Below are 16,150 nucleotides of genomic sequence, written 5' to 3'. Positions count from 1 at the left end.
GCTCATATGTTTTGTCTAAGAGCTCGAAGAACATATCTTTGAGGTCGTGTGCGCATATCAGGGTATTGTTGCCGAATTTAGCCTTGATGCGTATGGTCATGAGGCGCATATTGATGCACCAAAAGCTCAAGACTTCTTGCCTAAGTCTGGCTCTAATGATGAAGCCGTATTCAAATAAGCGCTGTTGGTTTTCGTTGTTGCAGTTACCATAGTAAATATCGCAGTTTTTCATCCTCTTTTCGCCTGGCCGATCCTATCGTATTTCCTAGATGGCGTTATGTCTGCTTTATATCGGTCTAGGGCCTCCACTAATTCTTCGTTTGCATGTGGTCTGTTAAGGGACCTAACATTCCACGTACAGATCAGAAGTTCGTTGTCTTTACTTCGTTTGCGTTATTTGTCAACAGTTAATCCGTCCGTATACGAGGCTTGTTGGTGCTTTGAAACTATGAAAGCTTTTACGTGGCCAGGAAGTCACTACAACGGCACAACCCCCAACCTGGAGGGCCAGATCCTAAGTGTAACTCCAAGGATGGGGAGCCGTATAAAACCGCTCCTTATAGGCCTGGGCTCCTCATAAGTCGAAGAAGCCCTATAAGCTGTTCACTAAGTAGTTCAACCTTACTGGAACTGTAGGCGCCACCGTTGATTCCATCTCGGGAATGCCTCGGCTGCCACCTCGATAAGGAGAGGTGCCTTAGTGGAAATACCTCTCCCCCCTCACTAGTTTGCTGCCCCTTACAAATTTCCACTGAGGTTGGAACCCAATATCCAGTTGAGGTACTAGGCACCCGATGTTCCCCACGGGATGTGAGAATAGGATTTGAAAGACAGAGGTTTGTTTTGAGAAAAACTTGTGGATGCTTGTGTCCTCTTTAATGCACATGTCTACCATTTGAATATCGATTCAAATAGCTTTTAAGAAATTACAAATGTTGGGCTTCAACTTAATTTGTTTCAGAGAAAATATTAATTTTGATGTTCAGTAGTTTTTTTTTTTAATAAAAATCTAACAGTACGTTTTTGTATAAGAAATAAAATCTACAAAAAAGTACGCAAATTTGGTAAAAATTGATACATATAGACAAATTTTTAAGCAAGACAAATCGATAAACGGGATGGGAAGTTATCAGTGTGGGTCGCATCCCAGCCTCTTTTTTACGTTTACTTTTGAAACTGCAAAATGAATAAGCCTGTAGTTAAGGCTTGCATGTGGTACCACCTCTCGTAGGCTTTTCTTTAGTAGATGTCACTTTATCAAAGACTAATTATCAGAACACTGTTGACGTGGTACCAGAAACCTAGTTGTTATTTTATTTCAGGGACTTACCAAAGAAGTAAATTTGGATTATTTTGGTATTGCAGTTGTGAAAAATTATTATTCTACCATCATTGATTCGATATATTTAACATGTATGCCAAGAGTGTCCATTATATAGTTCCAGTTGCTCATAAAAGCATATATGTGTGTTTAGTTTGGGGTTTAAGTAGGTAAACGAAAAAATCCATTTAATAAATTATCTCAAAAATGTATCTACGGCTTCAGAAACCGACATTTCCAGAACTGCCGTCCATAGAAAAGGATTGATTCTGCGGAATAACTTTTCTTATGCACTGTGTTCGAAATAGTTGTTCTTTTACATTCAAGTACCTTTTCATGTTCAAATTTCAAGTTATAACGATTTCAAGACATTTGTGCTCTCTCACACTTTCTTCATCATCTCCATTATAAGTCAATTTTTGTTTCTCGAAAAATAAAACAAATTTGTTTGAAGTCGTCATCACAGCGGGTACTTGAGAAATGACCAGCGAAAAAGAATAGCCCACACGTACGGAAGATACGATTAAGATTCTAGGGACCCTCATATGTTTAGAAAAAACAAAATTTTCAGTTTTACAAATCGAATGATAACTATAACTTCCAATGAAAAGTTAATAAAATCAAATATTTTTTGAAGAAATCAACGCTTGTTTTTTTAAATTGTATGAAAAATGTAAATAACATTCAATGAAAAGCAATAGACCCTAACTGGTCTTCTCGGCTATTGTTGCTGCTCCACAGCCTCTTTATGAAATTTTTCGTGTAATATTCGAATATTTGCTGCTGTATGTCCTCGGTTCATATGCAAAACAATCTAACTATAAGGGGTTGATCCAATTTAATACCATTAGCACAGACCTTAAACTTTTATGTGATCATTATAATCGTTAAAAGTTGCTGTATCACTTTTACTTGCAGAACTACAGTCTTATTTAAACTGATATCAACTATTTCTATCAATTTCAGCCACACAAAATTATTGATCAATCCATTTATCCTATATATATTAGGTTCATTAGTGTTGTTCATATTCCAAACTCTTTAATCATATTTGTCTTAAGTGTTGGCACTTATATACTAGTTCTTAAATTGAGTCTAGTTTAGAAAGCCTCGAGTATTGTCCACCAACTACCAATCAGACGAATTTTGTTAACAAACTAGGATACCTCCAGAAAGTAAGATGGGAGCTTTATTATGCTATTTAAAAGAAAATTAAATAGAGGTATACACCATTTACTTTAGAAAGTGTAAAGCGAATCGTTTCTTATAGTAGAAACGGAGTTTTTGTCAAGACTTCTAAGCGGAAAACGGCCTTAATATTAAATTTAATTTAAATTAAAGAGAAAAAAACATTAGATGGCCCATCATGGTTTGAGGCAGTGTTGACTGATTACCAATATCATAACAATCGATTCAGTTAGATTTTTCCTTATTGGGTTTTCTGAAACCAATATTTACTTTTGCGAAAGACACAGTTGCTCAGAAAGCCTCTCAAATATCTTAGCTTTGGTTACACTCTGTTGTCTTCAAATTTAAAATAAGTAAAGCTTTGTTTAAAGAAGCTAATGTTCTATCGCCGTTACAAATGATTTTAATATTATTAGGAGCAAAATGTTGCACATACGCCACCCTCCACCTTTAATATAAAATTTTTTGGTTTCGATATATAAATATTTCCAAAACTTATTCGACTTTTTCAAGCCTTTTTTAAACATGTATTTTATTATGTTATCGAGCTTAATTGAAACTACCCCGAGATTGATAATAATTTTCCTTCTTAAACCCAAAAGGATCTCTTTGAACACTAAAATACTGCCTTATTATTTAATATACGAAGTTGAACTAACATGACCCATAAAATCAAGTCGAAAAGACTTTTTAATCTGAAAATAAAATTATTAAAAAAAAAACAACATAAAAAACAAAAAGAAAGGATTTAAGCAAATTTATTTCCGCTCATTGTTTTACTATTTGTATACAACATTTATGTTCTACTCAGTTCATTCTTCCTCTTTTCCATTTCCAATTATGTTTCAATTAAGAAAAAAACTCTTTACTTAACCTAAACATCCTGTCTGCTATATAAGTGTATGTAGGTAGAGGTCTAGAAGCTTGCCTACCATTTCATTATTAAATCAGAAAACCAACATCCTCCGTTTCTTCATTCATAAGGAAACAACACAAAAAAAAAAACGAAAAACAAAAATTGAAATTGTGAAAAAGAAAACTTTTTCTCAAATTCATTCAAGGGATTTGAAAAGACAACATTCGTAATTCCTGTTCCTTGTACAATCCACAGCCGAACAAGGAAACAAACATGAGAAAAGCAAAGAAAAAATTAAAAAAAGAAAAGGACTGTTTTCCAATGGATAACATAAAACATCTCCTGCCTGCATCGTTCTCAATACGAGTATGCCCAACCCATAGTCCTACCTTACCTATCTACTGACTGACTGGGACTCTTCGATGTTCTATAGTACTTCTCTGGAATTTCTACTTCTACTCTACTAGGACCTGGGAGGCATTGTTTTCAGGATTGTATTTGGTAAAATGAGCAGCCATATTCTTGCACTGCACATCGAAAACTGGCTCCAACTCCAACTTCAACTCCGACTACCAGCGCCACCTACCATTAAAAAAAATGTGAAAGAAAATCTCCCAGATAGATAGTTCTGTGTTGCCAAGGGGTAATAAGGGCGAAGGGGTGGTGTAGGTGGGAGAAATAGGGTCCCTGCCTATAGAAAAAAAAGATAATCCTAGAAATGTCAGAAAACTTATTAAAAGTTCATAAACTGAAATTAACCAGGTTGTCCCCTGAAGGCAGAATTTTGATCGAGGTACCGTTGTATATACATGGAGTCCTGGCCGGTATACCTATAAGCTGAGTAGCAGTAGGTAAGTCAGAGGATAATGTGGCAGGCAATGGGAGCTATAAGAAAACATTGCGGCAAAAGTTAATTGAAATTATCTACCTTGATAAAAAAGTAAGTAACAAAAAAAAACTGAAAAACAACTTGGAAATAAAAATAAGGATATAAAAATAAAACTCTGAAAAAGTAGAAAATAATGTATCAAGACTACGAGGACGACGAACGTCGACAGAACTTCGAATTGAGCAGTTAACTTCTGCGTTTGCCCTCACTTTATCTTGTGATTAACCCTATTTGTTTGTTTCTTACTTTTCCCTTTTTATCTATCTTTTAGTCATCTTTGATATTTTTATAAAGAAGATAAACTTAGCATTTGGTTTTATTGGAATACTGTTTGAAGGCAGGATTTTAGGAAATATGGATTTATTAGGGTCAGATTTCATACATATATATATATTCAGTTAAAAAAAGAATGATTTTCTACTAGCTTGAGAAAGTTTCACAGGTCGGATTTGATTTTTGCTCATAAACAAAAATATTATTAATAAAATATTGAAACCTTTTCAAGCTTCTAATAATACTCTACCTTTCTTCATATCCTAAATGTTTAATGAAATAAATCATTAATTTAAAAATTATGCAATTACAGCAGTTCTCAAGGACTTCTTCGAGAGATGTATTAATTAACTATAGGAAAATTCCATGGTTAACTATTACATTATTTATCATTAGGGCTTTGACATTATTTAACAAAGGGCAGTATTCCTGATCGAAGATTTAAAATTTTAGCCCTGATGCTGAACTTCAGTTATAGTGAGCGGAACATTAGCAAAGCTTCTTTTGTTAAAATTTGCTATCAAAGGTCTTAATACAATTTTATCACCCTTCCTCTTAAGATTTATATACAGGCGTTCTAGATTCTTATATCATATAACTGACCATAATGTTTCCAAAGATATCACAATATAGAAAGAAAACTTAATTAAAAAGCTAAAAGGTTTTCCAGACAGATGTTACAAGAAGTTGTCATCTTTTTACATGTCAAAGCCTAACCATTCCTAGAAATGAAACAACGTATGCTTCAACAACGCATTATAGTTCCTTAAAAAAGCTCAAAAATGGTGAACATTTTGAAGTCACATAATCTGTTAAACTGAAACATTTGGAAAAATGTTCGTTGGTGCGACCAGTTAGGGAATATTGCTACTGTAGCACATAGTGTTGAAGAAAATTTAGATTTGTCAATCTTTCTTTCAATTTTTTAAGACGATGGGATACGAACCACACTGATAACTTACAGTCCCGTCTGGCGATTTGCTTTAGACTTAAAAAAAATATTAATAACTTGTATTACTTTTTTTTTTTTTTTACACTCAGTAAGAATCGGTACCGAGTAGTGTGGGACTCTTACCGCACTAAAACCACCGGTGAATCAGGACCAATCTATGAAAGATCGACAAATGATTTTTATTTCTTAATTTTTAAATCGCATTGGGGGAAGTTTAAGGTTATAACACTTTCCCGTAGCTTTTAGCCCATCAGCTCATGAGGCTTGGTTCTTCTTAATCTCCGAACATTGTCTCGTACATTTAATACGGTCTCCATTTCAGAGTTAGTATGACTTTGCAGTCGCTGATTGTGCGATACAGCGTGTTTCTTAACCACTTCTGTAACCATTTCAATTTGAAGGTCACGATGTAGATCGCTATTTCTTATATACCAAGGGGCATTTATTATTCCACGAAGGACCTTGCTTTGGAATTTTTGGATGGGTTCAGCATTTGTTTTCTTTGTACAGCCCCATAGTTGGATGCCATATGTCCAAACGGGTTTCAATACTTGCTTATATAACATTAGTTTGTTCTGTACTTCTTCTGTACTTCAAGTTTAGTTCTTCTCTTTTCTTTTTGATGTGTTCTTTCCATTTAAGCTTTGCATCCAAATTCATTCCAAGGTATTTGGCGGTATTGGAGTAAGGTACTTCTGTACAGTTTATAAAAATTGGAACATTGTTTATGTTTTTGTTTGTAAAGTTTATATGCGTCGATTTTGTTTCGTTTAATTTGATACGCCATTTGTGCGTCCAATCACTAACGTTATCGACTGCATTTTGCAATTTTTGTGTAGCCTTCGTAACGGATTTATCTAGCACCAATATTGCAGTATCATCAGCAAAGGTGGCCATGATAGCGTTGATGTCCACTGGAATATCCCTTGTATATAACAGATACAGGGTTGGTCCTAGGACACTTCCTTGTGGTACACCGGCTTCAATTTTCTTAAGTTCCGAGTAATTTTGGTCGTACCGTACTCTAAAGAGTCGGTTCGTAACGTAGGATTTCAGTATTTCGTAGTACTGCCTGGGGAAGTCCCTATGCAGTTTGTACTCAAGTCCCAAGTGCCAAACCTTGTCAAAAGCTTGAGCAACATCTAAGAATACAGACGAGCATACTTGTTTTTCTTCAAGTGCCTTGTCTACAACATCCGTAATTCGATGCACTTGGTCTATCGTGGAATGTTTATTTCTAAATCCAAACTGATGGCTCGGAATTAGTCTTCTTTCTTCAATTATTTTGCTAAGCTTTTTCAGTAGCAGTTTTTCAAAAACTTTTGCCATGATTGGTATAAGCGATATTGGTCTGCAAGATCTAACTTCTGTTGGTGGCTTACCTTGTTTAGGTATAACAATGACTTCTGCAATTTTCCAATGATGTGGCACATATCTTAGTTTTAGGCATGCGTTTATTATAAATTGGAGTTTCTTGAAGGCTATAAGAGGCATTTCTTTCAGAACCTGAGCAGTTATAAGATCGTACCCTGGTGATTTTTTGTTTGACAACTTATGTTGACACATGCTTCTTACTTCTTTGAGCGTGACAAAAGGTATTTCACATTCGTCGTTTCTGTCAACAAACTGTAAGGGATCTGTAGCTGTGCTTGCTGGGAATGGCTTGAAAACATTCGCGAGATGTTCAGCGAAGAGATCAGCCTTTTGTTTCGGGTTTCCGATCCATTTACCATCTTGAGATTTTATCGGCGGGTTTTGTGTCTGAGGTCTTTTTAGGCGCTTAGCTGCTTTCCAAAAGGAGTATTCTGTAGAAGCATCCGTCGTCAGACTTTTCAGGAATCTACTTAGTGAATCATTTTTAAACTCACAGATTCTTTTTTTTAATTCGTTGTTAAGACGGTTAAAAACTACCTTATCATCTGCGAATCTCGTGGATTGCCATTTTCTTCTAGCTCTTCCTTTTTCCAATATCAACTCCTTTATTTCGATAGGATATTTTATTTCTTTTTCTCTCGCATTCGAAATAGTTGGAGTACTTTCTTCTGCAGACTGCTGCACATCAGCAATAAATTGTTCTACTTCATGATCAATTTGTTCAATTGTTTGCATAAGGGATCTTAGGTTTATAAAATTTTGTTTTGTTTGTCTCTGAATTCGTTCCAGTTTGTTCTGTTATTCACGAGCTTGGGATTACTTTTTTCTATTATTTCTGTTTCGCTCAGTGATAAAATTACTGGAGTATGATCTGATGATAAATCGTAATTACCTTCGACACTTATATGATTTCGTTTAATACCTTTAACTACGAAAAAGTCTATAAGGTCTGGTATTTTGTTAGTATCAGATGGCCAATATGTTGGCGAACCAGAAGAATAAAATTCGCAGTTGTATTTTCGGCCTGCTTGGTATAGCCGTTTACCTTTTGTTGTTATGAGCCTAGATCCCCATTGGGTGTGTTTAGCATTGAAGTCGCCACCAACAAGGAAGTTATGTCCCAACAAATGTAGGACATCATATTACTTGAGTTAAAAAAAAAATGTTTAATCGATTTTTTGTTGTTTTTTTTTTTGGGTTTTGTAAAAAAAGTTGAATTTTTATAAAAACAATTCTTAAAGTTAACATATTTATCTATGTTAATAATTTTGATTATAATAATAATAAAACCCTTAACATGTTAAAAGTTTAAAGACAGTGTAAGCTTAAGGAAAATAGGAAAGGATTAAAGAGGAGATACTGATGCACATTGGTCTTAAAGTTTTGGATATCAAAATGATAGAAATGAAATGATCTTGATGTGCGGTTAAAAACAGAATCTCTATATTTGACAGTACGCCAAATATTGAGCTCAAGGTTTAATTAATGTGCAATCCTAGAAGTACGATTATTACGGCTGAATTGTTTAAGGGGGGAACGCCACTGTCTAATTCGACAGAACACTGTTTATAAAAATATCGGTAGAACAACAAAAGGCATGAAACATTGCGGCGATGTTCGAGTGGCGTAATTGTTTCGGTTATAGTTCTATCGCCTATCATTTTAAAAGCTCTTTTTTTGGATCCTGTCGAAATATGCGATTTATATTCAAGTTTTGGATAATTGAAAGCTTTGTAAATCACAGCCAGATCAGAAGAGGTGAAAAATTTCTTGCACCAACGGAGAAATCCTAAGCACCTAGCAACATTTTTTGCAATATCGAAAATGTAATCATTCCATAAGAGATGATCTGTGATATTCATACCGAGTTGATACTGACAGATGATTAGTTTCCTGGATGTAAGTGCCACTCATAAATAGCGGCATCGGGGGTATGTTACGCTTTAACGACAGGAGACAGCATTGAGTTTTGGAAGCATTAAATTCTACACGGTCTTTGATTCCCCATTGGACAATGCTGTCAAGATCGAATTTAATGAGCTAATCAAACGCTGCCTTTGAAGTTCCACATCCGAAGGAAAAGGATGTGAATCTAGAAACAAGTATGAATAGCTAAGGGTACTGCCGTCGGCGAAACAGTTTAATGAATTAAAAGTGGCAGAAAAAAGATCATCTATGAATATAATGAAGAGCGACAAAACGGTGCCCTGGGGACACCAGCATTTATTTTGTGAACTCAGACTTGAAACCATTTAATACAACTTGTATTGAACGGTTAGAAAGTTAATTTCTAATCCAGCGAAGAAGAGATTCATCAATATTAAAAGCACGCATTTTCTCTCTCTATCAAACGCTTTTGAAATATCAAGTGCAATAATTTTACTTTTTCCAAAACGATGTAACTATTTTTTCCACTGTTCGGTGAGATAAACCATGAGATTACCAGTGGACCTATTGCTACAAAAGCCATACTGCCGGTCATTAAGAAGCTTCCGTTCTTCACGATACTTCTGAAGCTGATAATTAATGATTTTGTTTGGCTAAAATTAAACGAAATACTTATGGGCGACTTTTAGTTTCAACAAGACTGCAATTTTGCAGGAAAGTTTGTGTAAAAAAAAATTATACTTTTTTATTTGTATAATTTTTCTTTATGGTCACGTAAAGGGTGAGGTCTATGCTCTTGTCTTTCAATTTGTTCAAGGTTTAAAAGATAGATTTTGAAGAATCAGAGAGGACATGCAGCCGCCCAATTGGCCTATGAAAATTTAAATAAATAAATTTAAAGAAATAAATTTTTCTTGCATCTCCTTCATGAATGTACTTGCAAAACTAGTCTATTTTATACTTGTGAACAACTAAGAGACATGGGTGAATTTAAGCAATATCCTTTCAGACTTTCAGACTTTTTTTCGGAAAGGTTTTTCCACGACAGATCATAATTTTACTATAACTTCCATTATTAGGAAAGTTTATGCCTTCTTTCTTGATTTAAAGGCTGTATTTGCCCTTATAAAACGAAATACACTCTTTTATAAGCTCTAAGAAGGACTATCAATGAAATTCTTAAACGTTATACAAGAATTGCCTTCTGAGACAAAAGCAGCTGCCTGGGATGGTTCTATAATTGCTCTGAATGTTTTGAAACTGATAACGCAGTAAAACAAGGTTGCCTTCTGAATGCACTTTTGTTTTCCCTCTTTATAAACGATATTCAAGCTTCCTGGTGAAATGTGCATCTCTGATTTAAACATCAATGTTTTTTGTATGCAGCCTTATTATACTACTCGGTTTTTGGAACCAAATTAAACAAAGCTATGAAGATCAGAATTTAATGAGCTTATCATGCGCTGCGGTTCGTAGTCCACATCAGAAGAACAGGGATAAGAAACAGACAAAAATAAAAATAAGGCAGACCTTTGGAGACAAATCGGAGCCCTGGGGCACAACAGCATTTTTTTCGTGAATATCAGATTTTAACCCGTCCAATACTACCTTAATTGAACAGTCTTTAAGGTAATTTCTACCCTAACAGCGAATAGATTCATCAATACCAAAAGCCAAAAACCAATAAGAGAGCTTCATGCCAAACTCTATCAAACACCTTTAAAATATCAACTGCAATAATTTTACTTTTTCCAATTAAGGATTTGTTTCACTTTTTGGTGAGATTACAAGCCACTTAAAGACATACTGCCAGTCATTATGAATAAGAAGCTTCAATTTTTCAAGATATTTCTTAAGCTGAAAATTGATCAGCGTTTCCATATGCTATTAGATGACAGGTAGAGCGGGAGGAGGACAGGCTGTACAAATTCTGTTTTCCATCCGTTCGGAAAGAGACCTGTAAAGTAGGAAAGATGGAAAAGTTTACGCAGTGGTTTTGCCAGCTTTGAAGAACACCTCTTCAGGACAATAGCGGGGATACTATCCGGGGCAGTGGATTTTTCAAGGTCTTTTAGTACTCTATCAACTGTACGAGTGCGAAAGAAGATTCGTCCCATGGAATAGTTTGCGCATTCAAGTACAGGAGGAGTCATGTCACTCATTGGCAGCATCGAATTAACAGCAAATCGAGCTTTAAAAAAAGTGTCATTGGAAATGAGTCTAAGAACTGAAGATGTTGCGCACATTTTTTACAAACGAAATTTGTACAATTGGGGCTTTGTAGTATTTTTTGCCGTAATTTCTAATCATACAAAAATGTAATGCGTCGAATTTGTCCGTTAGAAGTCTTTCTAGCTTGTTTGAACCTATTCCGGTTTTCCTCAATAGGGTTGGCTTTATAAATCCGGAAACTTACATCTTTGATCCTAATAACCATCTGCCACCTAAAGTTTTTTTTCACGTACTGCCTCTTGCGAGGAATTGACAAATTCTTTAAGAGGAACAAGCCGTTCGGATTCGGCGTATAAACTGTAGGTTCCCTTAATCCCTGCAATTACTCGGACACAGGAATGGTTGAGAGTAGTAGATCACTAGGCCCTGGTTCTCTACGGACTGTTGCGCCCCCTAATTTATTTTAACCTCTTGACAGCTCGAATCAAGCCATGGTTTTTTTTATGTTTGATAGATTATTAAGATTCCTAAAAAAATTAAAACTGTAACCATATCTGTGCTGGAATCCACGTCACTAGTGACCAGTTAAAGTTCCTGAAGAAGTTGTTGAGACCGTTCCAGGTGGCTTTATCATATTGCCATACGATTCTGGTAAGGTTTTTCTCTTTAACTGGTGTTTTTTGGCATTAGAAATTAGGAGATATGGCACAATGGTCTGATGTGCCTAGAGGTGATAACACGCTAAATGCATATTTATTAGGACTAGAGGTAAAAAACAAGTCTAGAGGCTCGTCAAATAACTGAGTCAGGTGGTTTAACTTAGTAAAAATCTCGACAGCAAAATCTCGACAGCAAATCAACTGATGTTGTTATGAACAAAAGGTGATAAAAATTCAAGAATACTTTTCTGAAACGAAGAAAACGGTTTTCTAAATTTGGTTATAGTTTTCAGAAAAATCGAATCGAATATTTCTTACAAAAAATAAAAACCTAAAAGGAAATGGTAAAAATAATTTAATGAAAAATCTATTAAGAATTGAAAAATTAATTCAAAAGATATAAATCAAGTAAGATTCTAGTAAACTGATAGCATTAGGATGTTTTTTTTCAAAATGTTAGCAATTTCCATACCTTAAAAATATACTTGACTATAGAACTTAATAAGACTTCATTCCATTGTTAATAAAAGTTCTTAAAGTTATTTTTTCTGTTTTTTCATAAAATTTCAAGCAATTTTGCTTTTATGAAGCCACGTTTTACATTTCTCCTTTATACGTATCCATCCAGTGATGATTGGTACTAGGTATAGATTTGTATAGAACTTTTTGTCAATATGCAGTTCAGTGCAGAACATGTGGATTTGCTACCGATGCATGCATAAAAGATTATGGTTATGGTTATGATGCACACACCGGAATCAATATGAAAAATTTGACCTGAAAACATAGAGCGGGTACCGCAATTGATGACCGGGTATTGGAAAAAAAAACAAAATCAAACTGAAATGTGTGACTAAAAATAAAAACAAAATTAAAACATACCCGCATACCTATGGTACTGCTACAAAACCCAACTATACTATACATGTACTTTTATGTTAACTGTACACAGAAAACCATCAACAAATGCTAATAAATGAAATACGAAATGCAAACATATAAGTCTCATGGGATGAAGCCCCCACCCCCAAACCAACCAATCCAGAATACCTACACGAAAAAATAAAAGAAAAACAAAAAATTTGGGATTTTATCAAAAATGTCCCGTATCCCGGACAACACAACGATACAACAAGCAATATGCCTCCGATATCTTTGTTTTCTTTTTTTTTATTTTCCCAATTTGATCCTTGCGTGTCCTTATGGTGTTTGCATGTGAAAATCGCCAAGCAAAATAAAGGTATGAGGGTTGAAAAAAACAAAAAATATTTTACTCTCTCTCTCTCCTGCCTCCTGGAGATAAAATCCATTAGAGAATAATTGGTAAAACATTCACACACTGTCGCTTGGCCAGGATCAGAAAGCCTCCTTGGGGGTATAAGAACAACGATGATGATGGTTGGCTAGGCATCATTGGGGGTTGAAAAACCATGAACTGGAAAATGTGATTACATTCCATTCTTTGGTTCTGTTGTCGACTTTATACTTTATGGAATACTGTTTGATGGGATGCAGGGGTGACGGTTGGGTGGGATGCATACCGAGCGACGACGAGACGTTTGTCCTGCGATGTCCTGTGCACCATATATACGGATGCATACCTTCCTAACCCTTCTTTTTTTAATGTTGTTCGTCATATATGGACAACAACAAGCTTTTCCATATGACTTTGCTGCAAACAACTAATCTGATCTCATAACAACGCACGATAGAAGAATACAACAAAAAAAAAACTCTTCATCAGGATGTGGATCGGAGGCGGAGGAGTTGATATATCGAATGCCGGTGTATCGAAGCGAGTTGATAGACACTGACAATAAAGGGTTCAGTAATATACTTCATTCCACAAATAGTACAAAAAAAGATATATATTTTGATATGCGTCCTCGTCCTCTTCCTCACTCGCAATCGCCATCCGAAGTCCCACATACCAGAACCAGAGTTGTAGAAGTATAGAAGAGTCGCAGTCGAACAACCGGAAATACCAAAATGGAGTCCTACGTATATTGTTATATGCTATTGCTACTCATCTATTTGTTCATAGCAACTAAGATGACAGTTGTTTGGAGTCCAGCGACGTTATATGTTATTTTTTAGCTTAAGGCAAACTTTCAAGTTTATAAACTCACAACTCTACAGTTAGGATTCAAGTTGAATTTTTTTTTATTTACTAATTTCCATTTTAACGCTATAGTTAAAAATAAAAAGTTGTCCAATTTTCAGAACTTTAAAATATCCCTGGGAAATTTTTGATAATGAGACTGTCACTTCCATTCATTAAATGTCTGTTATACGTGTTTTTATAAGGATTAAGTATTATTAATCAAGTGATAATGACAGATTCAATTTGGTTTCGATTGAGGGATAATTAATAGGGTGTCCCGTCGATGTATGAGAACTTTTTTTTGAGCTACAGTATCAAAAGAGGTATCAAAATTTGCGTAATTTTACACAGATAAAGAAAACGTCAAACAAACTGAAAGAACATGTTATCTTGGGGGTAGTACCGGGCTTTGAAGACTTTTAAATTTCATGTTTTTACATACTTTAACCGTTTGTATAAAACTATAGAAAAAAAATAAGTTTTAAACGTATTTTATTATTAATATTATTTAAACAAATCACATAAGAACAAATTAAGCAAGAAATAGTTTTTAATTAATGACATAACTTTAGAATTTAAACTTATTTTTGTGTCCAAAACTTGGCATTTCTGCACGAGATTTCAACTCGATTTTAATGAAGCCATCTCTAGAAGTAGAGTCAGTTACACTCTGTGATGCCTCTGTTACCAGTTTAACACATCTTTCCACAGATTGGGTGTGACAGGGAAAGTCAACAATTTTCAAACTCTTATCTTTTGCAATGATGTGAAGGTCTTCAAAAGAAATATGTCGAAGAACCTGACATTCGTTCCACAAAATAATGTCGGTATAATCCTTAGCAGATAAGTTGATCTTTGGTGTTTTATATCCTGCGTTTGTTGATATTTTCAGCTCCTCTAGCTTTTTTTATTCTTCGCAATGCCAGCTCCCGAATCTGGTCCCTTTCATCAAACAACATACTGATAAGCAGGTTTTCTGGATGTGCAAAATAAGCATTTCCTTCTATAACAGAATCCACAACACATCTGAAATTTTCGGGTAAAGATCGAGAGTACATTATGTGGAAAACGCTTACTGGCTACCCGCAGCAAAACCTATGAGCCTGAATCCGCTGTCGGGAGTTTTTTCGTGCAGGCTTTTCTTCCCGATTATTCCACCAAAGATGTCTTCCCCTTCGAGCTTGGCATTAAAATAACCAAGGACTATTTTAATATCGTAACTAGGACACTGCTCATATGTTTTGTCTAAGAGCTCGAGGAACATATCTTTGGTGACGTCTTTCACTACTGTGAGGGCGTGCATATCAGGCTAATGTTGCCGAATTTGGCCTTGAAGCGTATGGTCATGAGGCGCTCATTGATGCACCTAAAGTTAATACTTCTTGCCTTAGTCTGGCTCCAATGGCGAAGCCGCATAGGCACTGTTGGCTTTCGTGGTAGCAGTCACCATAGTAACTATCGCAGTGTTTCATCCTCTTTTTGCCCGGCCCATCCTATCGTATTACCTGGATGGCGGTGATGTCTGCTTTAAATCGGTCTTGAGCCTCCCCTTATTCTTCGTCCGCACGTGGTCTGTTAAGGGACCTAACATTCCACTTGCATATCCGAATTTTATTGTCCTTAATTCGTTGGCGTTGGTTATCAACAATAAATCCCTCCGTATCCGAGGCTTGTTGGTGCTTCGCAACCGTTCAATGATTTCAATGCCATTTATGGACCACTTTTCTTCTTTATGAGGATAAAAGAACTTATAAGAATTTGGTTTCCTTTTTAAAAAAGTGACATCGTAATTATTGTCATCCTTCTCATTAATTTTGCCAACAAATCCTAACATTTTATAGTTATTTTAATTGGAACATTCCACAAATATGAAGTCGCTTGGATTCAAATCATCGCAACCAGTTCATTCTCTCCGTTCTGCTTCTGTTCTCCGTCGTCTTCTCTCCTAACAGAGGGTGACGATGCACTCTTGTCCTCTTCAATCGCGAATGCACCCTCTACAAAAGTCGTGGACAGTCCATCCTTAATGGAGACTGAGGACGACCTTAACATGATCCTTCTGAGCGAGGACGAACTCTTGGGTTCATCCTCAGACACAGAGGATCAAAACAAAACCGTGGTGGAGGTTGATCTGCCTAATTGTAGCCAAAATGCTGCAGTTAGTACAGATTAATCTCCAACACTCCATAAAGGCCTCGGCCTCACTTCTTCTCCGTCTGGCGACTAACGGGGAAGATATTGTCCTGATCCAAGAGCCATGGGTTGCAGGATCCGTTGTTCGAGTACTCAGGACTCCTGGATACTACACACTTTGTGTGACAGATAAAGGTGAACCTAGATCTTGCACACTAGTGAAACGTAGCATTAATGTATTTTTACTCCATCGTTTCAGTGACAAAGATACCACCGTAGCTAGGCTAGAAACAACCAAAGGAAGTTTCTGGCTGGTATCGGCGTATCTTGGGCATGACCACC

Source organism: Eupeodes corollae, chromosome 1 (genome assembly GCF_945859685.1).
Source record: "Eupeodes corollae chromosome 1, idEupCoro1.1, whole genome shotgun sequence".
Lineage (NCBI taxonomy): Eukaryota > Metazoa > Arthropoda > Insecta > Diptera > Syrphidae > Eupeodes > Eupeodes corollae.
The sequence above is the reverse complement of the archived record's forward strand: the minus strand, read 5'-3'. Positions refer to the sequence as shown.